This window comes from Nerophis ophidion, linkage group LG29 (genome assembly GCF_033978795.1).
Source record: "Nerophis ophidion isolate RoL-2023_Sa linkage group LG29, RoL_Noph_v1.0, whole genome shotgun sequence".
NCBI lineage: Eukaryota > Metazoa > Chordata > Actinopteri > Syngnathiformes > Syngnathidae > Nerophis > Nerophis ophidion.
Window position 1 is genome coordinate 9,332,869 of NC_084639.1, and position 20,890 is coordinate 9,353,758.

Consider the following 20,890-nt stretch of genomic DNA (forward strand, 5'->3'; position numbering starts at 1 on the left):
AGGAAGTGCAAAAACAGAACTGAATGTCCAAAAAAACAAAACATAACATGACCAAACATGACAAAAACAAAACATAATCCACAGGCGTGTCATATTTGAATAACTCTTACCATAATATGTTACGTTAACACACCAGGCACCTTCTCAGTTGGTTATTTATGCGTCATATAGCGTACACTTATTCAGCCTGTTGTTCACTATTCTTTATCTATTTTAAATTGCCTTTCAAATGTTTATTCTTGGTGTTGGGTTTTATCAAATAAATTTCCCCCCAAAATGCGACTTATACTCCAGTGCGACTTATATATGTTTTTTTTTTCTTCTTTATTATGCATTTTTGGCATGTGCGACTTATACTGCGGAGCGACTTATACTCCGAAAAATACGGTAAATAGATTACCATAGTAACTTGTATATCATGCAGATTCCAACCATTGAAATACTTTGTATAGTTCAAGACTTACGGTAATTAGAAAACATCACTGCACATCAAAATGGCAGCTATAGTTTCTATCTTAAAAGGTCTAGAAAAAAAAAAAGATTTGGGAATGTTCAGTGGGCCAGATTGAAAAGCTTAACGGGCCGCATGTGGCCCCCGGGCCTTAATTTGCCCAGGCCCGTTTAAGACCCATGTAGCGAGGGAGCTTACATCAAAGCTACAAAGAGAGAAAATGGACTGCTAATCCAAGTAAAAAAACAATATATGGAGAAAACACAATGACCTGGATGAATGAGAACATGCACACACACACAAAAAGCAGTCCAAGAGAAGCAACCGACAATTTGCAGTCATGTTGTTGTTATGATAAAATAGGCTGACCATATACGGAAATACCAAAAAGAGGACACATGTATGCGTGCCAAGGCCGGGACTAAGTGAAAATTTGCCAATGATACTCGAACTTGCTTTATAAATAATATATTAATTTAAATAAAGCATTTTTTCTCCTCTGTTGACAGCAGTATTGGCGCTAGGAATTTTCAAAATGGGGTCCCACTTATTTGTAAGCGTTTAAAAAAAAGAATTATACATGTATGCATTATCCTGTTATATCTCACATTATATATTGTGTTTTGGAAAAAAGGTTGTCATAAATGTTACTTAATTCATAAAAAAAAAATTAAAAAAAAAGAAGACAAATTTGTATGCATATGTAAATGTATTCAGTTATAAACATTCATTCACTTTCTACTTTCCTTCATGGATCTAAACTTTACCGCTGCTGGTAGTTTTTTCTATGTTTTTATTTAATAAGTTGTAGGTAAAAGTGTAAAAAGTGTTTTGCTTGGGTAACGAAATGATGATAATAATGTGCCAGGGCATACATACATTTTATATTTAACACTTAAATCTCTGGAGTCTACATCAACTTCGGATCAATTCCTCATTTCAAAATGTTTTAGTTTTTTTAATGTTGTTTTTTTGTTTGGTTGTTTGTTCTCCGCCCTTTTTTGTCAAACAAAACTCAGTTTTTAATGGCAAACACACAAAATATGCAAAATCTTCCACCAAAAATATTTTTCAAAATGGAATATTTGATGTGACGTAATCGGAAACCTCGGATAGGTCGAAAATTCATAACAACATTGATTTTGATTCTATATTATGTTTTGAGCAATGACAGTTTGAAAGAAAAAAAAACAGCTTTGTTTTATTAGTCAACATTGTAACTTTTTCTAAATTACATTTCACCTGTAAGCTTTTTTATTTCACTTTTGTTATGTTTTTGTTTATTTTAATAGTGATAGAATGTGCCGTGGGCCTTAAAAACATTACCCGTGGGCCACAAATGGCCTCCGAGGCACACTTTTGACACCCCTGCTATAGATAATAAAAAATTTAATCTGATAAATCAACGAATAAAAATAAATGGGTTGTACTTGTATAGCGCTTTTCTACCTTCAAGGTACTCAAAGCGCTTTGACACTACTTCCACATTTACCCATTCACACACACATTCACACACTGATGGAGGGAGCTGCCATGCAAGGCGCCAACCAGCACCCATCAGGAGCAAGGGTGAAGTGTCTTGCTCGGGACACAACGGACGTGACGAGGTGACGAGGTTGGTTCTAGGTGGGATTTGAACCAGTGACCCTCGGGTTGCGCACGGCCACTCTTCCACTGCGCCAAGCAGAGCCCGGCGTCGCATGCGCGTTTATCATAACTATCTCGCTCTCTGCCCCTCCCTCACGAATGCTGCTGCGTGCGCACACCTTCCCAATTTGTTTTGATTTTAACCCCTTCTTAACCCTGAACATACATTGAAAATACACACGGCCCTAACTCAAAATGCCGGGCATTTGGTGCATTTAAGAAACTCTGCCCGGACAACCCCGCAAAAGTGGGGGATAAGAGGAGGTATGGTCAGTCTAGATAAAATATACATTTAATTATGGCTAACGCTAGTTGAAAACTTCGCTAAATTGCTATCATTAGCTGACAACACACAAAGCAAATGTGCGTGAGTACCTTATAGCTTTAAGTGCTAAAAGCCGGAGGAGGGCGGGATATGATGCTTACAATGTAAAGTAAGTATTGTAAATAGCCAGGAGACAGATTCTACCTCATAGTCAAAGTACCACTGCAGTATACTGTGCAGGGCCCACAACCTGGTCCTGAACGTCGACAAGACCAGGGAGATCTTTGTATACTTCAGGAAGCACCAGTACGGCCACACTCCACTCTTCATCAACGGAAGAGAAATGGAGAAGGTAAGCAGCACCAAGTTCCTGGGGTGCAGATAACTGACAATATGACCTGGTCCCTATACACCCCGCAGCTCTTGTAAAAAGAGCTCAGCAGCGCATGCACTTTTTGCGTCGGATGAAAAGACCACAGCTCCCTCCACCCATTCTACAGAGGCACAATAGAGAGCCTACTGACCAACTGCATCTCTGTCTGGACTGGAGTGCCTCAGACTGGAAGTCTCGGCAGAGAGTGGTGAGAACCCCTTCTTAACTGTCTATGCGACGTCAAGGCTTGGTTAGCCCAGAATTTTTTAATAATGAATGAGGGAAAAACGGAAATTTTAGTTTTTGGTCCGGCCCTCACTGACTTGGGACCATTGCAAAATTATGTGCGTCCCAAAGTCACCAGCCTTGGCGTCACTATAGACAGCGATTTTAAACTAGACAAACAAGTCAATGGCGTTTTAAAATCGTGTTTTTATCACCTTCGTCTTTTAGTAGAGGTTAAACCCTTTTTATCTTTTAACCTTTTTGAACAAGTCGTGCATGCTTTTATTTCAAGTCGCCTGGACTACTGCAATGCACTTTATGCTGGCATTAGCCAAAAAGCTCTCTCCCGGTTGCAGTTAGTCCAGAAGGCGGCAGCACGACTTTTAACAGGGGCCAGGAAACGCCAGCATATAACCCCAATTCTTCAGAGTTTGCACTGGCTCCCTGTTCATTTTAGAATTGATTTTAAAACATTGCTGTTTGTTTTTAAATCTTTACATGGACTGGCACCTCAATATATCTCGGACCTTATCCAAATTTACATTCCTGCGCGCGCTCTGAGGTCCGAGAGCCAGTTCCAGCTCGTGGTGCCCAAGACCAGACTTAAGACCAGGGGAGACAGGGCCTTCTCTGTGGTCGGCCCTAAGCTCTGGAACACTCTGCCCCTCCATGTTCAAACTGCTTCCACAGTGGAGTGTTTTAAGTCTCGTCTTAAGACCCACTTTTATTCTTTGGCTTTTAACACTACGTGAGTTGTGTGGTCCTCTGTCCTCTGTGTTTTTTATACACTTTGATTTCTATTTTACTGTTTTAATTGATTTTACCCTTTAAAATTGTTTTTAATCATATTTGTTTTATATTGTTTTTATTGGTTTTATATTTATTTATTTTTTGTTTTTATTCAGTCATTGGTGGAGCATAATATATATATATATATACTTTTTTTTATTTTATTTTATTTATTTTTTATTTTATTTTTTTACAATTGTTTTTAACATGGCTGTACAGCACTTTGGAAACGTTATTGTTGTTTAAATGTGCTATATAAATAAAGTGGATTGGATTGGATTAGAACGGCGGAAAAGATCATCAGGACTCCTCTTCCGCCTATCCGGTAAATTGCTAAAAGCCGGTGCCTGACCAGGGCTCAAAAAATCTGTAAAGACTCCTCCCACCCCCACCAAGGACTGTTTTCACTGCTGGACTCTAGAAAGAGGTTCCGCAGCCTCCGTAGCAGAACCTCCAGTTTCTATAAAAGCTTCTTTCCTCAGGATTAACTCGCTGGAATATAAAGACATTATAACATACATCCATAAACATGGATGTATTTTTTCCTGGCCTCAGTCCGGACCTCCTCCCCGGGAGTCCAGCCTTAGACTGAATATCTTTCAACTCATCCCCTCTCTTCAATGTTTCCCTTTTTCACACCTTTTTAAGGGGCGCCGGAAGTTGGCTGACCCGTCAGTGGTCCTGTACTGTTTGTCTGCACTTGAGTGGGACTGTGCTGAAAACGTAATTTCGATCACTTGTACAGTCGTGGTCAAAAGTTTACGTACACTTGTAAAGAACATAATGTCATGGCTGTCTTGAGTTTCCAATCATTTCTACAATTCTTATTTTTTTATGATGGAGTGATTGCAGCACATACTTGTTCACAGAAAACATTCATGAAGTTTGGTTCTTTTATGAATTTATTATGGGTCTACTGAAAATGTGAGCAAATCTGCTGGGTCAAAAGTATACATACAGCAATGCTTAAATGTCGTTTCACTGCAATAAGGCACTTTTGGTAGCCATCCACACGCTTCTGGCAAGATTCTGGTTGAATTATTGACCACTCCTCAGTGCAGTTCAGCTAAATTTGTTGGTTTTCTGACATGGACTTGTTTCTTCAGCATGGTCCACATATTCTCATTGGGGTTTAAGTCAAGACTTTGGGAAGGCCATTCTAAAACCTTAATTGTAGCCTGATTTAGCCATTCCTTTACCACTTTTGACTTGTGTTTGGGGTCATTGTCCTGTTGGAACACCCAACTGCGCCCAATACCCAACCTGTGGGATGATGATTCAAGGTTGTCCTGATAAATTTGGAGGTAATCCTCCTTTTTCATTGTCCCACTTACTCTCTGTAAAGCACCAGTTCCATTGGTAGGAAAACAGGCCCAGAGCATAATATTACCACCACCATGCTTGACGGTAGGTGAGGTGTTCCTGGGATTAAAGGCCTCACATTTTTTTCACCTCCAAACATATTGCTGGGTATTGTGGCCATACAGTTAAGTTTTTGTTTCATCTGACCATAGAAATTTCCTCCAGAAGGTCTTCTCTGTGTCCATGTGATCAGCAGCAAACTTTAGACTTAAGGTGTCGCTTCTGGATCAAGGGCTTCCTTCTTGCATGGTAGCCTCTCAGTCCAAGGCGATGCAAAACACGCTTGACTGTGGACACTAACACATGTGTTCTAGCAGTTTCCAATTCATTGCACACCTGCTTTTTGGTGATTCTCGGTTGACTCTTACTCATCCTGACAATAATATTTTCTCTCAGCAGCAGGTGATAGCTTGCGTTTTCTTCCGAACCGTGGCAGTGACAAAACTGTGCCATGCACTTTCTACTTACGAACAAATGTCTGCACAGTTGTTCTTGGGTCCTTAAGCTGCTTTGAAATGCCTCCAAGTGACTTTCCCGACTTGTTCGAGTCAATGATTCGTTTTTTCAGATCTATGCTGAGTTCCTTTGACTCTCCCATTGTCGCGTTTGTAACCGAGTCTAATGACTGCATCACATGAGCCCTATTTAAATGGGCTCAGAAAAGTCAACCGGTGACGTCAATCATAGTCACTCACATGAAATAAACAGGCCATGCCATGAAGCTAATTTGATTTGATTGTAACTTTTCTACATCACCAAAATTGATAATGTATGTGGCTGTATGTATACTTTTGACCCAGCAGATGTGGTCACATTTTCAGCAGACCCATAATAAATTCATAAAAGAACCAAACTTCCTGAATGTTTTTTGTGACCAAGTATGTGCTCCAATCACTCTATCACAAAAAATAAGAGTTGTAGAAATTATTGGAAACTCAAGACAGCCCTGCCATGATGTCCTTCACAAGTGTATGTAAACTTTTGACCACGACTGTATGTCTACATGTAAAGAATTCACAATATAGCTGACTTTGACACGATTGGCACTGAAATGTTCACTTTGGATTAGAACTGACAGCATGCATCAATATCTCTTATAGTTTTACGTTGTTAAGCGCTTACTAAAAAAAAACTTGCTGGTATTTTTTTATACAATTCATACTACAACAGGGGCAACAATCTCACACTCTAAAATGTATTTTTTTGTAACAGACACTCTACTTGACAACAGACTAATGGAGACATAGTAGTACCACGAGCAAAAACATGTGCTATGCAAAAAAAACCTAGGTTCCCAATAGAATAGGATGCCTCGTGTATTAAAATGTCATGTTTTGTGGTCACGTTCTGTTTTGTTTTGGATTCATTGGGCATTCTTGTTTGTTTTGTCACTATGCCAACCCATCAATTTTCACCTGTTATGTGTTCACGGCTCACGCACCTGTCATCACAGCTCCAATTTAAGCCTGTAGTTGCCAGGCAGTCAGCTGGCGACATCACCTTCTATCACCTCCTACACACCCATGTTATCCATGCCGATGATCCATGTCCCTTTCTCGTTCCGAGTAGGTTTTTCGTTATTCATGCCATGGTGCAAGTTTTGTTTTATGTCCATAGTTTTGCCTTAGTGCAAGTTTTTGTTTTCATAGCCAAGTTTTGAACCTCCGCTGAGAGCGCCTTTTGTTTGTTCCTGTTTATAGTAAAAGTAAAATATGTCATTACCTTCACTTCGTGTCCGGTCCAATCGCTTTGCACCACGGGAAAACAAACCACACCATAGTCCACGTCTTGACATAAAAGAAGTGAAATACTGTAAGGTAAGGGCTTTTGAAAACAAGCTTAAGGAGACAATACTGTTAGGGCTGTGTATGGAACCCAAGATGGTTCAAAAACAACGTATTATTTACAAGTCCATCAGAGAAGAAAGGGCAATAGTACAATGAAAAAGAAGCTGAGCACCAAGCACTAAGTGTGCTTGAAAAGGTAGTTCAAAAAGTAACAAAAAGTGTGGAAAAAGGCCAGGACAAAGGAGCTACATAAATCAAAGTGTGGTACTTACAAACGAGTCAGGACCATGAACAGAAACTTGCACGGCCAGGAGCTGGGAGCCAGGAGAACTGGAGAAAAAAAAAACAGAATGCGCTAAGCAAGGCGCGCAGGCGTACAATCGGTGACCAATGCAGAGGAAAAAAGAACCACAACCAAACTCACTGCAGCAAGGCTTTGTGGTGCGTTCCATTTGTAGTGGGAAGTCAGAATATCAACGAGGTCGGATTTCTTACTCGGAAAGTCGGACCATTCTCTGTTATGATCCGCTGCCCGAATCATACCATATTCTAGTTTTGTTCCATTTTTGTATCATATTCTGTTAATGATTGACTTCCTTAGTTCCTGTTTGTTCTGTCACCATGGCTGCTTATTATTTTCACCTGTCGCGGTTTTCAGACGCACACCTGTTTTGCTAATCACCGTCCTTATTTGAACTCGACTTTTCTGTTTATTCATTCTGGCTTCGTAAGTTTGTGTTACACGCAATTTGTGTTCGCGCAACTGTGACGACCTTTATCCTCGACTCGGTAATCCCTTTCCTGTTCCCACGCTAGTAGTTTTGTTTTGCCTGTTGTGCCTTGTACAATTTTTTATGCTATTTCCCTAGCTCCCATGCTAGCGCTTTTGGTTTTTTCTAGCTCTCATGCTAGTTCTGTTTGTTTGCCTTTTCTGCCTATTACCAGTGTTTCTGTTGTTAGTCTGTTTTTAGTTTAAATAAACCATTATTTCTTACCTTCACGCTGTGTCCGACCCCGATCTGCATCAAAGAAGAACGAACCGCATCACGATGCCCGGAAGACGTTACAATTCTCACCACTACTTGGTTTCAAAGATTGCTGCCCTGGATGTAAACAATGATGTCCGGTTCTATGATATCCTTTATTAGCGCTTCTTAGCCTGCTCAGTAGCCTGCTTAACCTGTGGTTAGAGTGCCACCCTGAAATCGGTAGGTCGTGAGTTCAAACCCCAGCCGAGTCATACCAAAGACTTTAAAAATGGAACCCGTTACCTCCCTGCTTGGCACTCAACATCAAGGGATGGAATTGGGGGTTGAATCACCAAAAATGGTTCCCGAGTGTGGCCACCGCTGCCACTCACTGCTCCCCTCAACTCCCAGGGTGTGTAACAAGGGTATGGGTCAAATTCATCACACCTAGTGTGTGTGTGACTATCAGTGGTACTTTAACTTTAACTTCTGATAACTTCTTTTGCAGTAAATAAGCCATAAACTATGTATTGTTGTACGTTGTACTCAGTGGCCTAGTGGTTAGAGTGTCCGCCCTGAGATCGGTAAGTTGTGAGTTCAAAACCCGGCCGAGACATACCAAAGACTTTAAAAATGGGGCCCCCATACCTCCCTTCTTGGCACTCAGCATCAACGGTTGGAATTGGGGTTTGAATCACCAAAAATGATTCCCGAGCGTGGCCACCGCTGCTGCTCACTGCTCCCCTCACCTCCCAGGGGGTGGAACAACGGTATGTGTCCAATGCATCACATCTAGTGTGTGTGTGAATATTAGTTATTTGTGCAGTAAATCAGCCATAGACTAAGTATTGTTGCACATGTATATATAGTAACACTACTGCAGTGTATACTACATCTATTTAATGTGGTCTATACGCTCTACTTTGCTTTGTTTCCTCTTCATCCACTGTGTGTGAAAATTGCAGAAATAGTGCATATTTTCACAAAAGTTGTATTCAGACAAGGCAAGCACAAAAATAGTTTTCGGGGAGGATTTCCAACTTAAGAACTAGAAAGCTCACAACTCACCGGTGACGTCATTCCCAGCTCCGACTTCCCACTTCCGATGAAAATGGAACGCAGCGTTAGAAAGCCTAATTGCCAAACTCTCCACATGTGTGTCTCCTGGCTCCACCCACCATCAGGCTCAGAGCAATCTAAAAAGCAGGGCAGAGGTCAACAAAACAACAGGGGGGTAAAAATAAAACCTGACAAGCAGAAATAAAGAACCAACAAACAGAATTCCCAAAACACAACAAACAGTGCATCCGGAAAGTATTACCAACACTTTCTCCACATTTTGTCAAGTTACAACCTTACTCCAAAATGGAAAAAAAAAATTGCCCTCAAAATTTTACCCACTCTGGGTGTTGTTGATAAACAATCCGGATGGTTATTTTCCTCTTTGTTACAGAGGATGCGGCGTCCACAGTTTCCAAAAGCAATTTGAAATGTGGAGTCGTCAGACCACAGAACACCTTTCCACTTTGCATCAGTCCAATGAGCTCGGACCCAGCAAAGCGTTTCTGGGTGTTGTTGATACATGGCTTTTGCTTTTCATTGTGGAGTTTTAACTTGCACTTACGGATGTAGCGACCAACTGTAGATACTGACAGTGGTTTTCTGAAGTGTTCCTGAGCCCATGTGGTGATGTACTTTACACTCTGATGTTGCTTTTTGATGCAGTACCGCTCCTTGGGATCCAAAGTCACACAATGACAACGTAAAATGTTTTTTTTTTTTTTTGTGCTAATTAATTGTAAGAAAAGTTTGCCAGTGTGATTGTGAGGAGAACCCACTATGCAGCTGGGGCTGCCAAAAAAAAATCCAAGGCCAGGGAGGTTAATAGTCAGACAAGACGGCACAATTCAAACAACATTATGACAGCAGCTGCTTAACAGATGGTTTTGTTGCTTCCATTCTCGTGCACCAAATCCCTTGTGTGTTGTGTTCGGGGAGAATATCATGTGGAGCCTTTTATGCAAAACCAACTTTTCTTACCTATTGCTACCCGTTTTTGTGTATTTGGGATCTGCGTAAGTCCTGAAAATGTGAAATCCAAACACGGAGGATATATTCATAAAACGATCCTGCCTTCCTACTTACAAACCCCATTTCCATATGAGTTGTGAAATTGTGTTGGATGTAAATATAAATGGAATACAATGATTTGCAAATCATTTTGCACCCATATTCAGTTGAATATGCTACAAAGACAACATATTTAATGTTCAAACTGACAAACTTTTTTTTTGTGCAAATATTCATTAACTTTAGAATTTGATGCCAGCAACATGTGACAAATAAGTTGGGAAAGGTGGCAATAAATACTGATAAAGTTGAGGAATTCTCATTAAACACTTATTTGGAACATCCCACAGGTGTGCAGGCTAATTGGGAACAGGTGGGAGCCATGATTGGGTATAAAAGCAGCTTCCATGAAATGCTAAGTAATTACAAACAATGATGGGGCGAGGGTCACCAATTTGTAAGCAAATTGTCGAACAGTTTTAGTACAACATTTCTCAACAAGCTAATGCAAGGAATTTATAGATTTTACCATCTACGGTTCGTAAAATCATCAAAAGGTTCAGAAAATCTGGAGAAATCACTGCACATAAGTGATTATATTACGGACCTTTGAACCTTCAGGCGGTACTGCATCAGTGTGTAAAGGATATCACCACATGGGCTCAGGAACACTTCATAAAACCACTGTCAGTAACTACAGTTGGTCGCTACATCTGTAATTGCAAGTTAAAACTCTACTATGCAAAGCAAAACCCATTTATCAACAACACCCTGAAACACCGCCGGCTTGGCTGGGCCCGGGCTCACCTAAGATGGACTGAAGCAAAGTGGAAAGGTGTTCTGTGGTTTGACGAGTCCACATTTCAAATTATATTTGGAAACAGAGGACGTGGTGTCCTCCAGAACAAAGAGGAAAATAACCATTCGGATTATTATAGACGCAAAGTTCAAAAGCCAGAATCTGTGATGGTATGGGGGTGCACTAGTGCCCAAGGCATGGGTAACTTACACATCTGTGAAGGCACCATTAATGCTGAATGGTCCATCCAAGCAACGTTATCATGGACGCCCCTGCTTATTTCAGCAAGACAATGCCAAGCCACGTGTTACAACAGCGTGGCTTCGTAGTAATAGAGTGCGGGTACTTTCCTGGCCCGCCCGCAGTCCAGACCTGTCTCCCATCGAAAATGTGTGGCGCATTATGAAGCATAAAATACAACAGCGGCGACCCCTGACTGTTGAACAACTGAAGCTCTACAGAAAGCAAGAATGGGAAATAATTCCACTTTCAAAGCTTTAACAATTAGTTTCCTCAGTTCCCAAATGTTTATTGAGTGTTGTTCAAAGAAAAGGTGATGTAACACAGTGGTGAACATGCCCTTTCCCAACTACTTTGGCACGTGTTGCAGCCATGAAATTGTAAGTTAATTAATATTTGGGAAAAAAAATAAAAAGTTTATGAGTTTGAACATCAAATATGTTGTCTTTGTAGCGCATTCAACTGAATATGGGTTGAAAAGGATTTGCAAATCATTGTATTCCATTTTTTTTTTTTTACATCTAACACAATTTCCCAACTCATATGGAAACAAGGTTTGTACCTGCGAACAATGCAAACCTCACCCTCATCACCAACGTCCCTCTCCATTCTCACCACCTGCCTGGAGGAGATAAAGGCCTGGATGAGCATCAACTTCCTGCAGCTCAATACCCTAAAAAACTGTGGTCATGAAAATAGGCAACCCCACACCAGATCAACACATGCCCCATAACCAGCATCACCTTCTCTGGACAGAACCTGCCACTCTCCCCAGTTATCACCAACCAGAGAGTGAAAATGGACCCCATCCCACATCAACCATCTGTGCAAAACGTCTTTCCCTCACCTCCGCAACATCTCAAGACTCCGCCCCCCCAGCCGACACTAAAAGACCCGCCCACGCCTTCGTCTCCTCCAGGCTTGATTACTGCGACGCACTTCGAGTCAGGGTCCCCAAAAAGAGCATCAAAAAAGCTCCAGTACATCCAAAACAGCGCAGCGAGGATCCTGATGAGAGTGCGCAAAGTGATCATATCACACCCATCCTCAAATCACTCCACTGGCTTCCTTCTGCATCCCGGGACCCAATTCAAGATTAATCCGCTAACCTGGTTTCCCCTCAACCTCTTACCTGCAACCGCCACTCCTCAAACACTAACTTCCTCAAACCCATCAGGACAGAGTTACAATCTATGGGCCGCCGGGCTTTCTGCTCGACCGCTCCCGAACTCTGGAACGCTCTCCCCGACCATCTTAGAGCACCACAGTCGGTCGACCGTTTTAAGAAGTGACTAAAAACCCACCTTTTTAGCACAGCTTTTATCTAATTTCTCATGTTTTTAATACACTGCTTGCCTATCTGTTTAATCCAGTGGTCTCAGGTTTTTCTTCCATATTTTGTATCTGTGTTTCTGTTTTATCTAGTGTTTTTCATGTTTTCATTTCTATTTTAATTTTCTATTAAATGATGAGGTGGCGATATGTCCAGGGCGTACCCCGCCTTCCGCCCGATTGTAGTTGAGATACGCACCAGCGCCCCCCGCGACCCCAAAGGGAATAAGCGGTAGTAAATGGATGGATGGATAGCTGTAAATATACTCCTCCCCTCTTACCCACGCCCCCCAAACACGCCCCTCGACCAACCCCCTAAAGGGAATAAGCGGTAGAAAATGGATGGATGGATGGATATTGTAACTTTCTATTTTTTTTTATTATTTTTTTTATTCTTTGTAGTACTTTGAGATTTTAACAAATGTAAAAGTGCGTTACAATTAATTCATTATCATTATGATTTCACGGTGGAAGAAGGGTTAGTGCGTCTGCCTCACAATACGAAGGTCCTGCAGTCTTGGGTTCAATCCCAGGCTCGGGATCTTTCTGTGTGGAGTTTGCATGTTCTCCCCGTGAATGCATGGGTTCCCTCCGGGTACTCCGGCTTCCTCCCACTTCCAAAAGACATGCACCTGGGGATAGGTTGATTGGCAACACTAAATTGGCCCAATTGTATGAATGTGAGTGTGAATGTTGTCTGTCTATCTGTGTTGGCCCTGCGATGAGGTGGCGACTTGTCCAGGGTGTACCCCGCCTTCCGCCCGATTGTAGCTGAGATAGGCGCCAGCGCCCCCCGCAAACCCAAAAGGGAATAAGCGGTAAAAAATGGATGGATGGATGATATGATCATTATTATTAATATCTCTTATGTTTGACTGCCATCTACTGGTCACATAAAAGTGCTTCGAGATGGGTAAGCTCCACCAAACATACTCCTTACATTAAGCACACCGGGTTTATGGGGTGGCATGGCGTAGTGGGTAGAGCAGCCGGCCAGAAACCTGAGGGTTGCAGGTTTGCTTCCCACCTAATGACATCCAAAAAATCGCTGCCGTTATGTCCTTGGGCAGGACACTTCACCCCTTAACCTCGGTGCCGCTCACACTGGTGAATGAATGACGAATAAATGAAAGGTGGTGGCCGGAGGGGCCGTAGGACAGCTGTGGCTACTGACGTAGCTTACCATCACCAGGTGTGAATGAATGTTGAGTCCCACTTCTCTGTGAGCGCTTTGAGTGTTTAGCGTGATATAAGTCTCTATATTATTTTTTTTTTAAGGCGCACTGTCGAGTTTTGAGAAAAAAAAAATAAAATTTTTTAAGTGTGCCTAAAAGTCCGGAAAATACGGTACCCGAAGAGCTTTGCGTAAGTCGACCATTGTCGTTTGCACTGTAGTCACTAAGCTCCTCTTTTTTTTTTTGTGGGGCAGACTGGCTCGTGCATGCACATGCATCCTCCGCTGGATGCCATTTCGAATACAAAGTAGTAAGGGTTTGACTCATGGGCACCTAACGAGTCAATCCGATTTCCATTCCTGGAGGGACGATTCAATACAGTTCTCACAAAATATTACTTAGTATGAAAATGACAATGAAACAGTTTACAGTTTTGAAACACCTCTAGTAGCATAGAGATGACCTACAAACTGACTTTAAAAGAACGGGTTCTCATTAAAATAATATATATATATATATGTATTTTTGTAAATTCTGTATTTTTTTCCAAAATACATTTTTGAAATCGATTTAGAGTCCGGATGTATAAGAATGACGATTCAGATGTGGGCGCTGATCCACGGATGTCGTTGTGTGCAGCCCTTTGAGACACTTGTGATTTAGGGCTATTTAAATAAACATTGATTGATTGATTGATTGATGTGAATCCACCTTTTTTGTGCACCCCTAAAAAGTAGCGTATAATTCGAATTTATATCGGTCAGAAGACTCGATATGGAAGCGCTAAAAACTACAACTAGGCTGACGGGGAGAAGATGCAGTCGAAGTGGAGGCACGTAAGTGAGACCGCCCGCAAAACGGTGCAACCCGAAAAGACGTGCTGCGCCCGGGTTGCATGTTTTTTGCGGCGGTCATTTCCCCCAGGATGCAGAAAGGACGTCAGGGAGCAGCGTGCAGGTAAAACGAATATTTAGGGTAAACTGGGTAACACACTGACAAAACTTAACCTATTGTTATCATAACCATCTACAAGGTTAATACAGTTTCCTTCCCTTTGTTCCCCTGCATTTATCTGCTTTCTTTTTTATCTCTAGTTATCATTACTTATATATGTATTGTTCCTTTTGAAACAACTATATTGTTGATAATAGAGGTAATTATTATTGATTATCAGTAGTGCTATTTTTATTGGTGTTTTTAATGCTCCATTTGTAATGTAATAATGTTCATTGTCATTTCTGTATTATTAATATTTACTTCAGTTTCTTTGCTATAACTTTTTGTATCATATATGTATATATCCTATTTTCTGATGCTGTTATGTTGTTGTCTCTTTTGTAAAGTAAATATTTGCAGCAAATATGACCGTCTACATTAGACCTGGGCAAATTAGGGCCCCGGGGCCACATGCGGCCCGTTAAGCTTTTCAATCTGGCCCGCCAGACATTCTTAATTAATTTTTTTAGATCTTTTAGATGGAAAATGTAGCTGCCATTATGATGTGCAGTGGTGTTTTCAAATGACCGTAGGTCTTGAACTATACAAAGTATTTCAATGGTTGGACTCTGCGTTTTTGCATGATATACTAGTTACTATGGTCATCTAATTAGTTATTATGGTAATCTAATTAGTTACTATGGTAACCTAAGTCACAGCAGCTCTGATGGGGAAAGTTTCCACTGAGTGTTTCCAGAGCGGCCAGCCTGGGTGTCAGGGAAAGACGCGATTTTTACAACAAGGGTCTAAAACTTAGTGATATATCAGATACATCAGATTGTAGGTGGGTTTTTTTGTACCCTTCACCTTCATATTTTGCTATGTTTGTTGCATTTTTGTTGCGTTTCGCTTTATTGTCAAATATTTCGAACGAGAGGGGGTGTGAAATTCATATGTTAATATTCAGTGTTTTATCGTTCATAGTTAATATTGTAAATCCCACATTCTTTATTTTCATACACATTCTGGGTAACTCATTTAGTAAAAAAACTTAAAATTACATTCCGTTTTTTTAAGGTCTGTCATAACGTTTGTAGCATTCAATCAGACATTATTGCTAGGTTTTGTATTAGTGTTCTTAAAAACAGAAACACCCGCCCCCAGGCACATTGTTTTCTCTACATTTGCCCCCCTAGTCAAAATAATTACCTAGGCCTGGTGTACATCAACAATATGATTTGCCAGAGTAGCTGAACAGGACAAAAAATATTTATGTATATTTATTACAAAGGCGTAGGCAAAAAAATTCAAAAGGTAAACATGATAATGGCACAAGAAACTATGAAAAAGCTTAATAATTTAGCCTAGGGGGGACTAGCACGTAGTTAACAAAATAACCATACATGCAGGACTCGGTGTTTGGAAAAACAAACACAACTATCAAGCTGGGTAGACGACAAGGCAGGTATTTATAGCTCTCTGATTAGTGATCAGGAGCAGGTGAGCGCCCTGACCACTAACCAGAGGCAGGTGCAAAAAAATCAGTGTCCATGGCAACTGAGGGAGCATTAGAACGGATGTGAGTGTGAATGATGTCTGTCTATCTGTGTTGGCCCTGTGATGAGGTGGCGACTTGTCCAGGGTGTACCCTGCCTTCCGCCCGAATGTAGCTGAGATAGGCTTCAGCACCCCCCGCGAACCCCAAAGGGACAAGCGGTAGTAAATGGATGGATAGATGGAAGTTTATATATAATGTAGTACCAGACACCTTCATAACAATATGTAATATGTACAATATACACACTGTAAGTGTATGTATATATATATATATACACACACACACACACATATATATATATATATATATATATATATATATGTATTTATATAAAATGTAGTAAAAGACACCTTCATAACAATATGTAATATGTACAATATACACACTGTAAGTGTATGTATATATATACACACACATATATTTATATATATATATATATATATATATATGTGTATTTATATAAAATGTAGTAACAGACACCTTCATAACAATATGTAATATGTACAATATACACACTGCAAGTATATACACACACATATATATATATATATATATATATATATATATATATATATATATGTATTTATATAAAATGTAGTAACAGACACCTTCATAACAGTATGTATAATGTTTTATACACACACTGCAAGTATATATACAATATTTGCCCTATATTTCTTCCTCCCATTTATTTCTGTTTCCACAGCAACATATTTCCGATTTCCGGCAACAAATGTGTGTTCCTACTTCCGGAAACAAACGCAAGTGTGTTCTAATCATGGCAGAATTGATAGACCAGGAAAACGACAATTTTTGGACAAATGAGCATTCACGACCTTATCTTTTTGAAGCAGAATATACGGAGGATGAACTGCTGCTTCCAGAAGCGAGCATTAAGGAAGGGTGAGACGGGAGCAGAGTGAGGTGAAAGTGACTTAAAGCTATGAATATGGAACATGGAGTCAGGCTGTTTCAACATAAATGGAGTGCTTACCCAAAATAAACCGTAAATAACAGCCTCTGCCAACTGGACCAAACAGACTGAACTGTCCATCGAGTGAGTCACACTTTAAAATCGATCATGATGCACACAGTACATATGCTGTATGGCTAGCTGTGTGCAAACAAAACACGAAATAATACTTTACAGATACTGTAAAAAGATTGTTGATGTTTTTTAGTCAGTACTGATTGGTGTCCTATCGCATTGTGTTGTGCATTACAAACTCAAAATGCATTTTGTGCTGACGTACAAGCTAGCTTGTCTATTGCCGAAGCTAGGTTACGGCTAATTCTGAAGCATGGAGTTGTGCTACAATAACAATGTTGTTACAGCTTGGTTATTATACGGGTTAGGGAAGTATTGTTGACAGTTTTTTAGATAGATGGATAGTACTTTATTGATTCCTTCAGGAGAGTTCCCTCAGGAAAATTATAATATTAAACATTTTAATGCATTTTAAAGGCCTACTGAAACCCACTACAACCGACCACGCAGTCTGATAGTTTATATATCAATGATGGAATATTAACATTGCAACACATGCCAATACGGCCGGTTTAGTTTACTAAATTGCAATTTTAAATTTCCCGCGAGGTATCCTGTTGAAAACGTCACGGAATGATGACGCTTATGTTGATTATAATTATAATTACACAGTATTTTGGACATCTGTGTTGCTGAATCTTTTGCAATTTGTTTAATTAATAATGGAGACTATAAAGAACAATGCTGTTGGTGGAAAGCGGTGGATTGCAGCTGCCTTTGGCAACCGAAACACAGCCGGTGTTTCTTTGAAGGTTGTGAAGCTTTAACACAGAGCGGTCAAGCGAACATGTTTCTCTACCACATGTCAACCAATTGTGATATTAAGTCAGCTCTTACCAGAGACTTCAGCGGATTATGCTACCTCCTCCTGCAGCTGTCAAAAAGGCAGATGTGATCTTGGCTCCTCCATTGGCTTCTCTCAGAGACACTGGCGTTCACCGCAGCCCTCCGACTTTCAGGTATGACTTTATATCCTCACTAAAACACTATTAACACAATAAGCAGATAAGGGATTTTCCAGAATTATCCTAGTAAATGTGTTTAATAACATCTGAATCGCTCCCACTGCCGCCGCCTGGAGCCGTCGCCTTTTCTTTTCCTTTTTTTTTTTAGTGCTTCACTCTAAATTTCCTCATCCACGAATATTTCATCCTCGCTCAAATTAATGGGGAAACGTGCAAATTGCTCCTGCTGCTGGTGGCTATGATTATAAACAATGTTAGGATGTGATGAGCCCTACAACCAGTGACATCACGCACATCGTCTGCTACTTCCGGTACAGGCAAGGCTTTTTTATTAGCGACCAAAAGTTGCGAACTTTATCGTCGATGTTCTCTACTAAATCCTTTTAGCAAAAATACGGCAATATTGCGAAATGATTAAGTATGACACAGAATGGACCTGCTATCCCCATTTAAATAAGAAAATCACATTTCAGTAGGCCTTTAAGAGTGATTTAGAGCTAGAATAGATTGCTTCAATTAGCTGCATTGATAGCCACAAAACGCGAAACATTTTTTTACATGTTAGAATGAAAAAGTAAATAAAGTTGTGTTCATAATGATTGTGAACGATAGGCAAAATTGCAAAAACAAGTGCAGTTCCCCTTTAAAAATGGATAACAGATAAATTGAGTAGAGTCTTGTATTGCTCTCCAGTGGAAGCTCATTTGTGTGTTTTCTCTGTGGCCACACAGTTCTTGTTTGGCTCACAAGAGGAAAAAAAGCAAGTTATACAGGGAGAGCATGGAAGGTCACGCTTGACTGATTGCAAGCAGGAAAGTCCAATTCAAATGATTCCCGAAGGCAGTTCCAGTTTATATTGGAGTGTAATCTCCGGCAAACTGTAAACAGCCATTTTTTTTGTGCTTTTTATATTAGATTTGTGATTACTGGAAAGGATCCAGATGCTGGTTTGCAATGATGATGCTGTCGCAGGCTTTATTGCTGCTCGTGCACCCACGGGCGCTTAAAACGGCAAGACACAAACTGTCGAGCAAATTAATCCCGCTCGCCAAATATTCACAAAGTTCGAAAAAAACAAAAAACAGCTGGCAAACCTGTTTGTGGGAGATGAGCGCTTGTTATCCACGCACACCTGCCAATCCTGGCCTCGCCCGCGCTCCCCGTCTATGTGGCGTTGCAGCTGCAAGGCAAAGCAAATAGGATTTAGGCTGCAGGAAGTATTTTCAGATTAAAAGCTGTGGAACGCAAATCAAGATTTGCGGCGTAATGAAAACAGGATTACGGATTTGCTGGGAAGCCTCTTGCGGTCTGTGTTTAGTGAAACAATGTTCCATTCCAAAAGTCTCTCCGAGATAACTTCACAAAAAAAAAATAAACTTCCCAGTTTGTGAGTGACATCTCTATTTTTTTTTTTCTCTATCCGGGAGGAAGCTGTCAGGTTAGATCAACGCTCACACACGCGCCGTCACGTATTGTTGACATGGGGAACAGCTTTTCCCTGAATGTTTCAAATAAGCCTCCAACGCAGCGAGAAGAACAAAAGCCTCAAAGGTGATCTAAAACATTTTTTTTGGAACAGTCCCGATGTAAGACAAGAACACGCGTGTTTTTCTTTTTTTTATGCATTCGAAATCATACATAAACATTAGCAAAAGTCGGCGAACGATGGTGCCAGCGGCAATCGCTCTATTTTGTTTATACCAGGGGTCCCCAAACTAAGGCCTGCGGGCCGGATCCGGCCCACCAGCGTCCAGAATCCTGCCCGCCGGAAGACCCAAGTAAATAAAATAAAAACATCTATATATATATTAACTTTTTTCATTAAAATGTTTTTTTTTTTTATTTATTTTTTTTTTTTGAATCTTTGCATCAGGGTGTTGTTGATAAATGGCTTTCGCTTTGCATAGTAGAGTTTTAACTTGCACTTACAGAAGTAGCAACCTACTTTAGTTACTGACAGTGGTTTTCTGATGTGTTCCTGAGCCCATGTGGTGATATCCTTTACACACTGATGTCACTTTTTGATGCAGTATCGCCTGAGGGATCGAAGGTCCGTGATATCATCGCTTATGTGCAGTGATTTCTCCAGATTCTCTGAACATTTTGATGCCTCCATGGAAATGCCCCCCTCTACCTCAAGGAACTGCTCACCCCCAAATCCTCCACACGACACCTCCGTTCCAAACAGGCTAACCTCATCCAACCTCCACGGACAAAGCTTCGAACAATGGGAGACCGGGCTTTCTGCTCCGCTGCTCCCAGTCTGTGGAACGCTCTCCCTGACCACCCGAGGGCACCTCAGACCGTGGATGCTTTTAAAAAAGGCTTAAAAACTCATCTTTTTAAAAAAGCCTTTCTATAGACATGCATGGTGGTTGTAGCTATTGGGCTGTTTCTAGTTTTATATTTTATTTATTTTTATTATTACTATTTTTTACACTTTGGCACTTTGAGGTTGTTTGCTCAACGTAAAGTGTGTTTTACAAATAAAATCTATTATTATTATTTTTATTATTACAGACCGTAGATCAGGGGTAGGGAACCTATGGCTCTAGAGCCAGATGTGGCTCTTTTGATGTCTGCATCTGGCTCTCAGATAAATCTTAGCTGGCATTGCTTAACATAAAAAGTAATGAATAATTCCGCTGATAATCACAGTGTTAAAAATAACGTTCAAAAGATAAGACATTCTCATGCATTTTAATCCAACCATCCATTTTCTATCGCACCTGTTCAAGAATTATATTTATATAGCGCTTTTTCTCTAGTGACTCAAAGCGCTTTACATTGTGAAACCCAATATCTAAGTTACATTTAAACCAGTGTTGGTGGCACTGGGAGCAGGTGGGTAAAGTGTCTTGCCCAAGGACACAACGGCAGTGACTAGGATGGCGGAAGCG

General features: G+C 40.6%; 1 long non-coding RNA gene across 1 annotated transcript in view; it reads right to left on the bottom strand.

Annotated features, from left to right (window-relative positions):
• LOC133545890 (uncharacterized) overlaps positions 1–20,890 on the bottom strand; it is a 74,234-nt gene that overhangs the window by 13,760 nt on the left and 39,584 nt on the right. Inside the window, exons 5-8 of the long non-coding RNA XR_009804935.1 lie at positions 19,085–19,170; positions 8,936–9,063; positions 7,172–7,229; positions 6,835–6,899 (exon numbers count right to left, since the gene is read on the bottom strand). This is a non-coding gene — a long non-coding RNA (uncharacterized LOC133545890). The remainder of the gene's footprint in view (positions 1–6,834; positions 6,900–7,171; positions 7,230–8,935; positions 9,064–19,084; positions 19,171–20,890) is intronic.